The following is a 16,037-nucleotide window of genomic DNA, read 5'->3' on the forward strand; positions in this document are numbered from 1 at the left end:
CTTAATGAAAAATCTAACATAATTTTGACAAGTTATATTTTGTCTTATCTTTCATGAACATAGTATATCTCTCTCATATATAAAAAATATCTGCTCTTGAAAATGACACATTTATCTAGTAAAATATCTCTTATTGCACTTTTTTTTTAGGTGACAGTAAGTACTTTACCTTTCCTAAGAAGTAATTTTTAGGAAAAGAACAAAAATTTTATTTTATCTAACAAGTTTTATTTAGCGTTCAGGTAACTCGATCCAACAAACTATGTATTTCTTTCCATAGGAAATCACAAGGAAAAGACACAGATATGACAAGTCTTAAGATCATCTGGATGAAGAAAACAATATCCCACAAAAATTCTGCTATATACAATTCCCAAATTCATTTTTTGACTCCACCATGATTTTACCAGTTTGGATTTATTCAATAAGTTACAATATCAACCTTTGTATACATCAACCTCCAGGTCACAGACTTAGAAAGGTCTATAGAATTATGGCCTTCCCAGTTTACACTTAGTGAAAAGACAAAGGCAAATGCGTATTATTACAGCTTCACCATACTTTTCCTTTTGATATTAATATGTCTTGCTTTATATTTTCTCTGAAAGTATCAATATAAAATCCTTTTGATATAGTTCCAGCTATCCACAGAAATGTTATATTGTTATTTTAGGGTTTCCTCTCAGATGTTTTGAAAGTAATTGGCTTACTCCCATAAGGATATTCACCAAATAAGATGTTAAAACTCTTTCTCGTTTTGAAAGTAATTGGTATTCACCAAATAAGATGTTAAAACTCTTTCTACTCATGAGTAGCCCTCTCAACCACTCATATAACCATATTTGATGGAAAGAATGTCCACACTGAGCATTATCACTCATCGAGGAGGAATGCCACCACCAATTGATATGTATAATGAATTCCACAATCCATAGTAAAGTCAGAATTTTTCAGGATAGCACAAGCTGAAAAATCAATTTCTAAAACATTTTTCAAATTTTGTAGCAAACTACTTTCTGGATACCACAAATGTATGTTCTTACTCAGCTAAATTCCAAGGGGTTTTACCCCACGGTCATTTTCAAGAAAACAGCATTCAGGAAGCATAATGTGCTGTTTGGGGTCTGTCTCTATGTTTATGGAAGCATTATTCCCTAATGCAATTCTGTGAGTTGTGGAACTTCGTGTAGGTTTTTCTGGCTCAAGCACCTAGGTCTTCTCATCAATTTTATATGTCTTCAGTGATTCTAATGCTGCCAAAAACTAACTATGAATGTTTGTTAAGGAGCTCTGTGGTGTTCAGGAAACAGACAACAGAGCAAGAAAATCTGCAAAACAATCTGGTGATTGATCAGGGTACTTTATCTTTGACTTGAGAGTGATTGGACGCTCTCTACCAGAAGTATCTTCAACTTTTAGCTAGATGGTACTGAAGCAAGTATCCACATGCACAAATTTATCCCAACTGAGAGTTTCCATCTCTTCAACAAGTCTTGAGTAGAAATGGGGAGGAGGAGGTGGCACATAGAGCTCTCGTCTTTTCATTAAAGCAACTTCCACAACCGTCTTCAACTCCATCATAAAGCCCATTAGATCAGGAGAGAGGGGCATTCTCTTTTGGACTTTGTGATCGTATCAATTCAGCATTTTTCTAGCTGCCAGCTACACAATAATCTTACACTCTTCAGTTGCAAATCTTCAGGCAACCATGTTCTAAGGTGGAGGTCTCATTCCTGAGCTGAAATGAATCCTTCATACATGATTTTTGCTCAGTTTTTTTTTTTAATTTTTTAAACTTATTTATTTATTTGGCATAGGGCATTACACTCACTGGAGAGAGACAGAGAGAGGCAGTGAGAGGGAAAGTAAGAAATCACCCCCCTCTCGGAGGATAGCCACACCATAGTCCCTTCTCTTCCATTCACTTCCTGGGGTTTTGGGCACATACACACACGCACCCAGTATGTTTTAAGCTGCGGGATCTAGACTTGACCCATGGTCGGCCATCTGGGAATCCAGTGCCTTAACCACTACACTACCTGGTAGTCCCTTGCCCATATCTGAGGCAGAAGCAGAGGGCACTGGCGCAAAAGGCTGGTGACTGTCCCTGCCATACCTCCTGGTCTTGAAAGCCCAGGAAGGATCTCAGGGGCCCACCAGCTCATGCACAGCCCTGCCAGAGTGGACTCACAGGACCAAAGACCAGCTTTAGCTGGAAGGGTCTTATTGCATTTCTTAATCAGTTAATTTGTGTACAAAATATTATAAATTCTTTGAATTATATTTTTACTCAGGGAAGAAAAATCAAAGTAATATTCTATCAGAAATAGAATATTTTGAGAAATATGACATATAACCTTTGGATGAATAGTGCTATTAAGAAATTATCATACTGTGAAAAGGAAATGATGAAAGAGGGCATGTGGGCCACAGGTGGCATGGTGGTAATGGCTGCTGGATCCCACATGGCAACTGCACAGTTCAAGTTTCAGGCCCGGCAACCTGAAAAACATGCCAGGTGCTTGTACATGTGTGCCCAAAATCTAGAGAGGAGAATAGGGGAAAGGAATTGCTGTGGCAGAGGGGGGATTTTTCACTTTCTTCTTTCTCTCTTTTTGTCTCTTTCTGGCCTATACATACCCTATAGCAGATTTTAAAAAGATAGAGAACATAATATTTACTATATCCTGAAAAATCAACTTGATGAAGAGTTTTTAATAACAACTTTTATTGATATGTACTCATCTATTATTTTTATAAATATATTACTAATATAATTTTTATTCCTAATTACAGTCACCTTTAGTGTGATCTAACATTCTTTTTTCTCTTTTTCTTTCTTGAGAGATATTTTGCTATAGAGCACATGAGCTCACTAGAGAGATAAAGACAGAAAGAAAGTGAGAAATCACCTCTGAGGGGGGATGGCCACACTGCAATAACTTCTCCTTCATCCTCCTTTCAGGATTTTAAGCATATACACACACGTGCCTGGTGTGAGTTTCAAATCACCAGATCTGAGACTCGAACTGCAGTCAACCATATGAGAGTCTAGTGCCTTAACTACTATGCCACCTGATGAGCCCTGATTTAACATTCTTTAAATTGAACATTTCTTTATCTAAATTGTTAAATTAAAATTTTCATATTGGTCAAAATAATGTCGCACTAGTGATCTTATGGCTATCAGGCACTGGAATTGCAATCTTGGGAAACAATAAAAAAAAGACATTATTAAAAAAATAAATCTCAGGCCAGTCTCATAACCTAGTGGTTAAGGAGCCAGATCTCATATGGTCAACTATGGTTTGAATCTTGTCCCACTTGCTTTTAAAACACACCAGGCAGGGACCTGCAGTTAGTATAATGGCTATGTCGCTGGACTCCCATGTGGTCGACTGAGGTTCGAGTCCTGGACCTGGTGGCTTAAACTCATGCAGGGTGCGTGTGCATGCATGCCCAAGATCCCGAGAGGAGAATGGAGAAGAAGAGATTGTGGTGTGGCCATCTTCCCTGGGGGATGATTTCTCACTTTCTATCTGTCTCTGTCTTTCTTGTGAGCACACACTCCCTATAGCAAAAACCTCTCAAAAAAAACCCCAAAAAACTTTAAACACACACACACACACACACACACACACACATACACACACCAAGCATTGTGTGTTTGTGTGCCCAATATCCCAGTAGGTTGGAGCATTGGAGAAGAATGGATTATGAAATGACCACACCCCCTTGGAGAGAGCTTCCTGGTCTCCCTCTGTCAAATGTATGCGTCCTATGGCAATTAAAAAATTAAAAAAGGGGACAGCAGATGGCATAGAGGTTATATTACTAGACTGCCACATGGCCAACTGTGGTTCAAGTCCTGGACCTGGTAGCTTGAAACTCACATGGAACTTGTGTGTGTGGGTGTCCAAGATCCCAGGAGGAGGCCATCTCCCCGTAGGGGTAATTTCTCACTTTCCCTCTCATTGATTCTGTCTCCCTCAATCTCCCATGAGCACATGCACCCTAACACAAAAGCCTCTTAAAAAATTTTAGCATTAAATATAGGTTTTGGAAATAAGTACGAACTTATTTTACTGATTTGAATAACTGAATATAAAATGTTGCTCATAAGCAAAATTGTTTCAAGGTGAAATTAGGAGGAAAGATGATGCTATTTACTTGAAATTATTAAATATGACTTATTTAAAAAGATATCATTCATATTTATTTATATGTACGAAAAACAATATATTGTGAGTTTAATAGTGCTACTATTAATTGTGAACATCTCAAAGTAATTTTAGACAGTCCCAATAAGCAAAATGAAGAATCGACAAAAGACATTTTACAGTTGCTATCTGTAATTTTAATAAATTCATTAATAAGTCATACCTGTTATTATTTAATAGGACAACATATTTTAGGGAGTAAGAAGAAGCTCAGAAAACACTCTTCACTGACCCATGGGCTCAGAAAACAATCAGAAAATTGTGAAGAAGAATAATGCCAACTATAAAGTCACTCCAGTACAAGAGAGGGCCAGATGCACTTCATCCAAACTACCGCACCCCATACTAATGAAAATAAAATAAGTAATTGAACATGCAGAAATCTCAGCGATTGAACTATGAGCAAATATTTCTTGAATATGCCTTCTGTGTCAAGTCATTCATTAAGGGCTGATGATTATCCCTGTGGTCGGGGAAGTATGGAGGGCCAGTGCAGAGCTGGGCAGGTATGGAGGAAGTTGGTGGTGAACCAATAACCTACTGAACAACTATGTTGAAACAAACACACTCAAGTTGGAAAGATAGTGCTATGTAGTGCTAAATGGAAAAAGAAATGAAAATTAGATGTGAGCAAGAATAGTTTGCTCTGGGGTTCACGGTTTAGGAAACGGCATTATTCCTACTGATTTTCTAAGTGAAGTTCAGCTTGACTTTGAGTGCATGAAAATAATTAGGCCTGTGTTCTGGGAATAATTAAAGGTGGTAAAAGTGACTAGTGCTTGAGTCACAGAACTCAAATTGAGCCTTTCTCAGGTTGGTATTAAGTACATTATGTATCTGATTCCCATTCATTCTTTTGAATATTTTCCTTAGGAACAAAGGAGAGACAATAATCTTAGAAATTTTGGAGTTTAATAAACACATCAAAATGTTGAATTCAAAATGTCCGTAATATGGGGTCTGGAGCATGGTGGTTGAGGTGCTGGACTCCCACATGGCTTAATGAAGTTCGAGTTCTAAACTTGGTGGCTTGATTTCTTTCTTCCCTTGTCTCTCTCTTTTTTCTCTCTGGTTAGATTAAAAAAATTATGATAATGAAATTAAATTAAAATAATTTTTTAAAAAATTAATAAATGGCCTTTTTAGAACATTTCTTATTTAATAAATATTATTTAATAAACCAAATAATTTTTTGGTATTATGTGTAGGCACTGTACTTGGATTCTTTAAACCATGATGTGTAAGTATTTAGGGAGTTTACACATCAGTACAAAGAAATAATTGTTCACGTTAGAAAGAAGCAAATGACATAGGACAAAACTAGGTATAGTCTCTTAAGTACTTAAATGAGTTCAACACACAGGGCATGTGTGAGTGCGTGCCCAAGAGGAGAAAGAAGGAGAGATTGCAGCATGGCCATCCCCTTGGAGTGGGGGGCGATTTCTCACTTTCTGTCTCTACTAAAAGAGTGATTTAATAACTTTTGTTGAAGATATTTCATCAGCAATCTTATAGCATCTATAATCAAAAATAAGGACTAGAAAAGTAAAATCTAACAATTCTTTAAAGAAGTTAACAAACAGTACGGTGGTTGGAGTGCCTGGATCCCACACATCTGACTGCACAGTTGGAGTCCTGGGCCAAGAATGGAAGAGAAGGGATTATAGTGTGACCACACACCATGAGAGGTGCTTTCTCACTTTCCCTTTCTCTTCTTCTCTCTGTCTCTCTCCGTTAAGTACACATGCTCTCTGGCAAAAGTTTTAAAAAGATCATTATATGACAGGTTACTGAACATATTATAAGGTCAAATATTACATTAACAAATTCTTAGTCAGGAGTACCCCTATAAAATGAAAAAATAAATCTGTTTTCTGGTGAGGCAGTTTGAAATGAACTTTGTAGAATCAAGCTATTAAGTTATTATTGTCCAAAATTGAAAACTTCAAAAACTCTAATATATTTATAAAAATTATTCATCAAGTTACATCTGTTACTAAAAATAAGTCATAAACCTAGACATTGTGGATGCTGATTAATTATGCATCTTAACTTTTACTTAATTATATGTCCCAATTAAGCCATTTTATGTACAGTGCTTAGACTAATTAAATAATTAGATATGTGACTAGAACTTGCTGCTATATAGTTAAAAGATCTTAATGTAATGGAAATTGTAAAAAAAAAAAAAGGATACATAATTATCTACAATTTTTTTAAAAGTTCTCTTCTTTTATGAGAGAGCGATGCCTAATAGGTCTTATCATGGCACAATGCCCCACCCCACCAAGCCTTCCATTTCAGGCCTTGACTTTGATGTGTTCAAGTCATCCTGGAAACCTAACCCTGAGTCTTCCCACATGACTTCACAATTCCTTCTCCTACAGTCTCCTCTTAGGAACTTGGGCATGTACACACATGTGCCCAGTGTGAGTTTTAAGTTGCTGGGTCCAGGACTTGAAAAGCAGTGGAACTACAGGGGAGTTCAGCAATGTAACCATTACTCCATCTGACGGTTCCAGGATAATAGATTTTTAAACAGAGATTAAGTAATAAATTATAAATAAGGGTCATATTCCTCTAGGGATCTGTCTACATCTGATATCTGCAAATAATTTTCTAAGAAAACCATAAAATTTAATCAAACTTCTTATTATATATAGCATAGGAATTCTGATACATTTAGTATTATTAAAGATTATCACCCACTTTACTGTACTCTCTTCTTGGAACACATGATCAAGATGGTAATAGATATGAAACCTGGGAACCAGCAGTTAGCGTAATGGCTATGTGGCTAGACTCCCACATAGTCGACTGGGGTTCGTGTCCTGGACCCGGTGGCTTAAAACTCACACCGGGTGCATGTGCGTGTATGTCCTAGATCCTGAGAGGAGAATGGAGGAGAAGGGATTGCGGCGTGACCATCCCCCCTGGGGGGGTGATTTCTCGCTTTCTGTCTCTCTCTCTGTCTGTGTGGGGAGCGCACGCACCCTACAGCAAAAACCAAAAAAAAAAAAAAGATATGAAACCCAAAGTCAAGATGTTGGAGAGCGGAGACATGAGTGGAAAAAGGCTTAGATGTCCATAAACAGGTAAGGTGGTCAGTTACCAATAGACCTGCTTTTTTCTCAATAGTTTAAATCCTAGAATATAGGCCTGAGCTAATTTTCATGGAACATTGAATAATGTTGAATATGATATTACAGGAGGTTCCTGAACTGTAGCCTCAGTATCCAGGCAATTTTCAATTGCCCCTGACATCATTAGGGAAAGGTTGTGACGAACTTTGTAATGAATAGATCAGGATGGCAACTCTGGAACTTAATGATTATTCTCGATATTGCTAACATGGAGACCGGGTTCCAGGGTGTGTTGCCCTACGGGATACAGTGTGAGTTACACACACTCCCATCATGTGCTCCGGAATTGGGCTTCCAGTAGACAAGCAATATGGAGGAGGGAGGTTCACATTAGAAATTTCCAGTTGCCATCATGTGAATTTAGAGTTTGGAAAATTCTTGAATGCACAATTAAGCAGTGTAGATTATTAAATGGCATAAGAATATAACTGAAATAGGAGATATTAAAAGAGATTTAAGAGACATATTGGTCTGACTCTGGCCTGGTTGAGAAGGCATCTCGATCCCACATGGCTGACCCCACAGCTCTAATCCTAGACCTGGCAACCTGAGAAATATGTTGAATGTGTGTGTACTTGCCCAAAGCCTCAGAAGGAAGGAGAGATAAAGGAGAAGGGATGGCAGCAAGACCATTGTCATCGAGGGGTGCTTTCTTCTCCCCATTTCTCTCTGCCTCTGTCTCTCTTTGGTGAAGGCATATGCCCTCTAGCTAAACAAAATATAAAGACAAAGAAAAGAGACACATTAACCAAATAAATACATGAAATATATTTGACCTTGGTTCTATCATCAACTGTAAAAAGACTTTTTTTCTTTTTTTTCTCTTTTTTAAGGTTTTGCTACAGGGCATGTTTATTCAAAGGTAAGGGAGAGAGCAAGAGAGAAAGGGAAAGTGAAAAAGCACCCCCCAGGTACAATGGCCTCTAAAGATTTTAGGCACACACACACACACACACACACACACACGCCTGGCATGCATTTCAAGACTCTGGGTCCAGGATTCAAACTGTGCTGTCAGTTATGTGGGATCCAGTGACCTTAACCTCCATACCACCTGCTGAGCCCTAAAATAGACTGTATATTAGGCAATTTTATATAATTGTTGTTTATTTTGTAAGGTGTTATTTTGATTTGGTTGTGCTTAAATAAAATATTCTGGAACCAGCAGATGGTGTAATGGTTCCATCACTGAACTCCTGCATGGCTGACCACAGTTTGAATCCTGGACCTGGAGGCTTGAAACTCACGCTGGGCACGTGTGCGTGCATGTCCAAAATCCCAAAGGAGAATGGAGGAGAAAGAGTTGTGGTTTGACCATCCCTTGGGGGGTGAAGATGAGTTCTCGCTTTCTGTCTCTCTGGTAAGCAGAACCTTATTTGAGCAAAAAGCTCTCTAAAAATAAAATAAAATAAAATATTTCTAGACATTTAGATATGAAAGTACTTTTTTGTTGAAATGATGTGAAATCTGAGATTGGCTTAAAAAATATAGCAAATAAACCAAATAATTTATGTATATATGTCTGGGGAAATAGACAGTGATGATACAAGGATGGAAAAAATACTGGTGATTATAGCAGGTATTGGACGCAGAAAAATGACCATCTCCACCCCAAAGATATCCACATCCCAATCCTGAAATGCTGTGAATACGTGATGTAACATGGTAAGGGTGAATTAAGCTTGCAGGTGAAACTTTGCCTACCTATTGACTAAGATGGGGAGACTATCCTGGATGACCTGGGTAGGGCCAGTGTGATCATAAGGGTCCTTTCAAGTTGAAGAAGACCGAAGGAGGAAGAACCAGGAAAATGGCAGCATGGAAAGGCTGACGCTGCTGGCTTTGAAGATGGAGCAATGGACCAAAAAACAAAGAATGTAGGTGAGCCTTTAACAGCTGGAAACATCGGAAAAGGCTCTCCCTGAGACGCTGCACAAAGATAGAGCTCTGTAGAGGACCCTTGACTGCTGGCCCCCACCTCACCCCATCATCACCCCCAGGAAGAAGTCAGAATGGTATTTGACCCTTATGGCCCTTAACAGCAATTAGGAATTCCTCTGCAGAGAGGAGAAAGGGGTAGGAGACAGGGATCCTAAAAATATAGTTGTGTTATAGGTCCCAAATAGAATCACGAAATGGCTAAGTTGTAAGATGGAGACAGAGTACTCAGTTGCTTGATTAGAAGAGCCCTCTTACAGGCATGGCTCAGTGGTGGATCTGGGTAGCATAACTTAGACCTAAAAAAAGCCCCACCAGGTTCCTGGACGAAGACAAGATAATGGTTTTTAATGTCCCAAAACTTCTAGACAGAGAATCTCTTGAACTTTGTACTCACTCCAAAATTAGGAGAATTACTGGACTTATCCTGCAGGTGGCCCTCCCCACAACCAGGGGAAAGCATGCCTAAGCTCAGCCTGAAAACAAGCCTGAACAAGGCCCCTCTGACTCAGATAAAATTCCTCCACCCGAGTTCCTCCTTGGCAACCCATTTTCTGGAACCTCTCCCTTTTTCTTGGGAGCTCTGTTATCTCTTCTCTCTCCTTCAATAAACTCCCTGCCTTGTCACACCTGTAAGGTTTGGAGGAAGGGAATAGAAACATGGCGGAAACATTCCCGCTGGCAGAACTTTCCTGTTTTCCACATCTGGCCCGCCATCACCAAAGGACTTTCCCTCCCTTCAGCATTTGGTGAGCCCATCAAAGTTGAACAGAAACAGCTACCTTCATTGGCCAGACGAGGACCCATGGCGAGCAGCTATTGGACAGTGGCTCTTTAAGAACAAGCAGCACCCACCCTGGGTGTGACTCCCTCAGCCTCAGGGATCTCACCGTAGAGCTTTCACAGAACAAATTATTCTGGTTTTATTAAACCTCATGGCCTGACTCTGGTATTTTCATTCTTGCCGCCTCTGACTCCACCGCCGTTCCCTAATCAAACCTAACAATACCCTCAAAAAATAAAAGGATGTCTTTATTTTCAGCCCTGTGATATCAATAAGTGTGTGCTATTTCAAGCCAGCAAGCTTATGGTAATTTTTTTTCACAGCAGTGATAGGTAATATACTAGGTTATGAGTACACGAGTTGCATTACTTTTCCTACTTTGGTGTGGTGATAACATTTACACTTTCCATATTAAACTTTAAAAATATATTAAGGGTTTAAATAGAATTTTCCATTACTAATTTAGTGATGAAAATTCAGTAGCTCAATAGCATATGGCTTAATTTAAAGACATAGACCATCTAAGTTCAATAATATGACTGGGTAGGAAGACGTCCTTCATACAGAGTTGTAGATATCACATATTGTTTAATTATTTGAATAGTATGTTATTGTTAAATAATAGGAAAAAGGAAGTAGTCACTATTTTTATGATAGATTTGTGATACTACATCTCTATTGACAAATTTATCAGATTGAAAAACTGCGTGATGAGCTCAGTGAATAGTTCAGAGAAGACGGTATACATTATATTTCTTTTGCCATTTTTTTGTAATGAACACTCAATGTTCATTTTGGAATTTTGGAATTGTCACATAGTTAAAAAAACAAAACCCTTTATATAGATAGATAGATAGATAGATTGATAGATAGATATAAATATACTGTCTTTTAGACTCTGCAAAGTCAAACGGTGATCATCTATTATTTTCTTAAACTGTAATTTAAGTATAAAGAATTATGATATCATCAATATTTTTATCAGTTACAAGAAAAGATTGTGACTTTTGAAAGTTTTTTCTTTTTCTTTCTTTTTTTTTTTGTGAGAGAATTTTGTTATAAGGCACATACATTCACCAAAGAGACAGGGAGAGACAGAGAGACAACAGGTGAGAAATCACCTCCCAGGGGGAATGGCTATGCTGTAATCCTTTCTCCTCTATTCTCCTTTTGGGATTTTGTGCACATAAGCATATGCATCCAGCATGTTTTAAGCCACTAGTTCTGGTACTCAAACCTCTATAGACTAGGTGGGAAATGATAGATAGATATAAATATACTGTCTTTTAGACTCTGCAAAGTCAAACGGTGATCATCTATTATTTTCTTAAACTGTAATTTAAGTATAAAGAATTATGATATCATCAATATTTTTATCAGTTACAAGAAAAGATTGTGACTTTTGAAAGTTTTTTCTTTTTCTTTCTTTTTTTTTTTGTGAGAGAATTTTGTTATAAGGCACATACATTCACCAAAGAGACAGGGAGAGACAGAGAGACAACAGGTGAGAAATCACCTCCCAGGGGGAATGGCTATGCTGTAATCCTTTCTCCTCTATTCTCCTTTTGGGATTTTGTGCACATAAGCATATGCATCCAGCATGTTTTAAGCCACTAGTTCTGGTACTCAAACCTCTATAGACTAGGTGGGAAACCAGCGACGTAACCATTCCACCATCTGCTGGTTCTGAAAGTTTTCTATGCCAACTGAAAAACAATGTACCATCTCCTTGAGAAATGTTAATTCAATTTGGACTCAAATGCATAAAAATAGGGCTACATCAGAGAAAGAGAGAGAGAGCGAGAGAGCGAGAGAGAGCGCTTAATGAAATCCACCCATTTAGAAACAATTTTAAAGGAATTATGATAAAATATGACATAGAAGCAAACTACTTCTAGGATCTGGCCCTTGTATATGATTCATTTGTAATACTGTGACACTGTATGAGAGGGTACAGACCAAAGGACAAGTCCCTTTCTCTTTATTTTATAAAATTTGTAAGGACATACTGTTTCTTTTACCTTATCATGTAAGAGAGGAAAGAGAGAAGAGAATGCTAAATTTAATCATGAAAAATTGATACTGTGTTAAAAGTGGAGAGACACAGGGCATTTTCCATCAATATTGTGCAGCTTTTTGGAATTCTATATTTGCTTTTAAGACACAAATTAGATGATGGTCAGTAATTACTTTGAGCAGGTAGGCAGTATCTCACCTATGAAGTTAAGAATCAGCGTGGGCTCTCTCACCATCGTGCCTGTAATACATGCGCTACAGCCACGAGGGCCAGTGGTGATATTGCCATTATTTCTTACATTCTTTGTACTTACGGTTTAAGAGTGGAGATAAACATGTGAGCAGCTACCTCAGAAGGAATATTTAAAACTTGCTTTTATGTCTGCACTAATCCCATCCTGTATTTATCTTTTCCAGGGAATTGCCAGGGAATTGAATTACTTTGCTTCTGAAATTAACCCTGAAGGGCTGAGCAATTCTTGGACAACACTGACTTGGAACATATTAGCATAGAAAAAGACTTCCATGCAAAGAAACTTCAATTTGCAAATAAAACACTGATGAATGAAGCAATAAAATGGTAAGAAAGGCTACTTCCTTTCCATGGGGGAAACACTCAGAGCTGAGTGTGCTGAGGTTTTATGTTAATATAAAATTGGTTCCAGCAAAGTACCCAGTTTTATAACCTACCAAATCAGTGCCAACTTATTTAAGCAGACTTACACACATACACACATCAAAAAAAAAAAAAAAAAAGAAAGAAAGAAAGAAATAGGAAAAGGAAAAAGTGGAAACTACTCAAGGAACATCTGTTGAGAAGAAAAGTCTGGAATCATTAAAAATGCATTCAACATAAGTTAATTACCAGGAATGATACCAGCACTGATGTGCTCAGAGAGATAATTTTAATAAAAGTAGCTATAAAAGTGGTTGTGGTAGATAAAGCTGTCCTTCTAATGCTAGATAAATGAATATTTGTATTATTTATTATTGATTGGCACAAGTGAGAGAAGATTCCCATAAAAATTCAAGATCAAGAAAAGCATTTTATCATGTCATCTAAGTAGTAAGAGGGGAAGTGAAATGAAATAGAGAGAGAAAATTGTATCAAATTTGACTACAGTTCCCCATCACTGACATTCAAAGCAGAATTCATATTTTTGTTTTAGTCTGAAAAAGTCTATAGGAAATAGCAGAGTTGAAAGCATTGTGCAGTTCTGGATATAGGTGATTAGAGTAGCTGTATTTGATTTTCTTGTTTTTCTGAGTTCTGTTTTCTTTGAAGAAGAAATAAAAGTAAAGAAAAACATTAAAAATAGTACTTGTGATAAAATATCTCTGTTAACCTGTCATAATTGTACCTTTTTGTGAGTAAAATGGAATCAAATTGTTTAAATTATATTCTTAACTAGTTCATTTTATGTAAATAGAAAATCTCATCAAATCAATAGCAAGAAATGAGAAAATATTTTTTAAGTTTATATTGAAGTATCAATCCTAGGAATTCAATGTTTATGTAGAGAATTTCATACACAGGCTTTATATGATAGCATTCAAAGTGATTCTAATGAAGTAAGCATTGATTTTTGTCAAAAATATTACAGACTCATACATATAAATGGGATGCCATCTTCAATTTTATAATTGCCTTCATATAATGCAGTGTTTTATTTTCATATTCACAGTGAAGGCTGACTTTGACTGCTGAGGGTACATGTGATTCAGATTGAGTCAGAACTCTGTGAAGTCAGGTCTACATTTGTACTTCACAGAAGGTAAGAAAGGAAAAATCTGCCATAAGGCATGTGCACTCATGGAGAGAGACAGTGAGAGGGAAAGCGAGAAATCACCCCTTGGGGAGGTGGCCATAGCGTAATCCTATCTCCATTCTTCTCCTTGGATTTTGAGCACACACACACACATATGCCCAGCTTGAAATTTAAGCCATCAGGTCCAGGACTTGAACTGAAGTCAGCCTTATGGGAGTTAAGCACCTTAACCACCATGCCATCTGCTTGCCCCTCTTGTTCATGTTTTAAACCACTGAAAAAGCAGAAAAAATAATGAACAGTGAAAACTCGATAATTCCTTTTCTTTTTTTTTTCTACACCTTTGTTTAACAATACAAACGAAACTGATAGTTGATGAGAATTTCTGATTTCTTCTAACAAAACACACTATTGAATTTTTTAAACTATAGTTTTTGATTTACATATATTGTACATTCACAATCATTGGATATCTTTGTGAGGCACAGCTTTTTTTTAGAAGTTTTTGCCTTAGGGTGCATGTGCTTGCTAGAGAGACAGAGAGACAGAGATAGCAAGAAGGAAAGTGCAAAATTACTCCCCTGGAGGATGACCATGCCACAACACCCTCTCCTCCATTTTCCACCTAGGATCTGGGACATACATGCACACACACCTGACATAATTTTCAAACCACCAGGTCTGGGACTCGAACCATAGTTAGCCATGTGGGAATCCAGTGTCATAACTGCTATGCCATTTGCCAGCACCCCAGGATGGTTTTTAAAATCAGGGATACAAACATTTTCACAATCTTCAAACTTTATCTTACAGTAGATTGTGCACAGCGCATAGAAAAATGTCAGCAGCATTCTCTCCTGTAGTTCACTGTCCCATAGTCTCTTCCCTTTGTTTCCTGGCGCCATCATCTTTCCACTTATTTCTCTTAATCTTCATCCACATCCCAGCTGGCTTCCATAATCGTATCTACTATGACTCTCTACTTCTGTGTTCTGTCATCCTTTAGCTGCTGTTCATGGATGATGACACTTGGTATTTATTAACTGGGGAAATACAATATGATACTTTTACAGCCTGGCTTATTTCACTTATATCTTCTAGGTTTGTCTGTTTTGTCTCAAATAGCATGAGTCCATTCTTACTTATAGTTAAGTAGTATTCCATTGTTTATATCTGCCAGTTTTGTATCCATATGTTGCTTATTGGGCAGTTAGATTGATCCCATGCCTTAGTTTTCATGAATAATGGTGCAGTAAAGATAGATATGCAAATGTCCCTCTGACAGATTGATTTTCTATCCTTTATGTATATACTCAGTAGAGTGATTACTGGGTGGAAAGATAGTTGTATTGTTATATTTTTGAAGAACCTCCATACTCTTTTCTACAGTATTTCATAGTATACTAATTTATATTCTCATCAGCAGTGCATGAGGGTCTCCCTTTCTCTGAAAACTTGCTAGAACTTTTTGTCTTTGTTTTTATTTTTTATAATAGCAATTTTCTTACAGTAGGGTGATAGTTCATTATAGTTTCTGATTTTCCTTATTATTAGAGATGTTGAACAAGTTTTCATATGACATTTTGCTAATTTGTATGTCTTTCTTTGTTGTCTGTATAGATCAATTATTTTTTTAAGTTGGATTGTTTGATTTTTGTTTGTTTGCGGCTGAGCTGTTCTAGTTCTTTATATATTTTGGTTATTAATCCCTTGTCAGAAGCATAGTTTGCAAATATTTTCTGCCATTCTGTCGGTTTTCTTTCGCTCTTAATTTTCCCCATTACTGTGAGGTAGCTTTATATCTTGACGTAATTCCACTAATCCCACTCTGGCTATCTTCTATGTTCTTGCCTATCCTTTACAAGTCTTATTAATTTTTTTAAAATTTTTTCTAAATGAATATTTAAAGTAGTTCTCCAATGTTTTTTCAAGTAGTTTTATGTGTGGGGGCTTTATAGTTAAGTCTTTAACCCTTTTTGAATTAATTTTTATATAGTGAGAGATAGGGGTTTAGTAAAATTCTTCTGCAGGAAAATATCTATTTTTCCTTAGCACCACTTATGAAAAATACAGTATTTTTTTTCACTGAATTACCTAAAGACTTTTAACAAAAACCACTTTGTTATGTGTTCTTGGATTTATTTCTGGTTTCTCTATTCTGGTCTGT

At 37.1% G+C, this 16,037-nt stretch overlaps 1 pseudogene; it reads right to left on the reverse strand.

Moving 5' to 3' along the window:
• Positions 1-669: 669 nt before the first annotated feature.
• LOC102468132 (E3 ubiquitin-protein ligase FANCL pseudogene) lies at positions 670-2,114 on the reverse strand (annotated as a pseudogene).
• Positions 2,115-16,037: the final 13,923 nt, after the last annotated feature.

This window comes from Tupaia chinensis, unplaced genomic scaffold (assembly GCF_000334495.1).
Source record: "Tupaia chinensis unplaced genomic scaffold, TupChi_1.0 Scaffold000155_1, whole genome shotgun sequence".
NCBI classification, from domain to species: domain Eukaryota; kingdom Metazoa; phylum Chordata; class Mammalia; order Scandentia; family Tupaiidae; genus Tupaia; species Tupaia belangeri.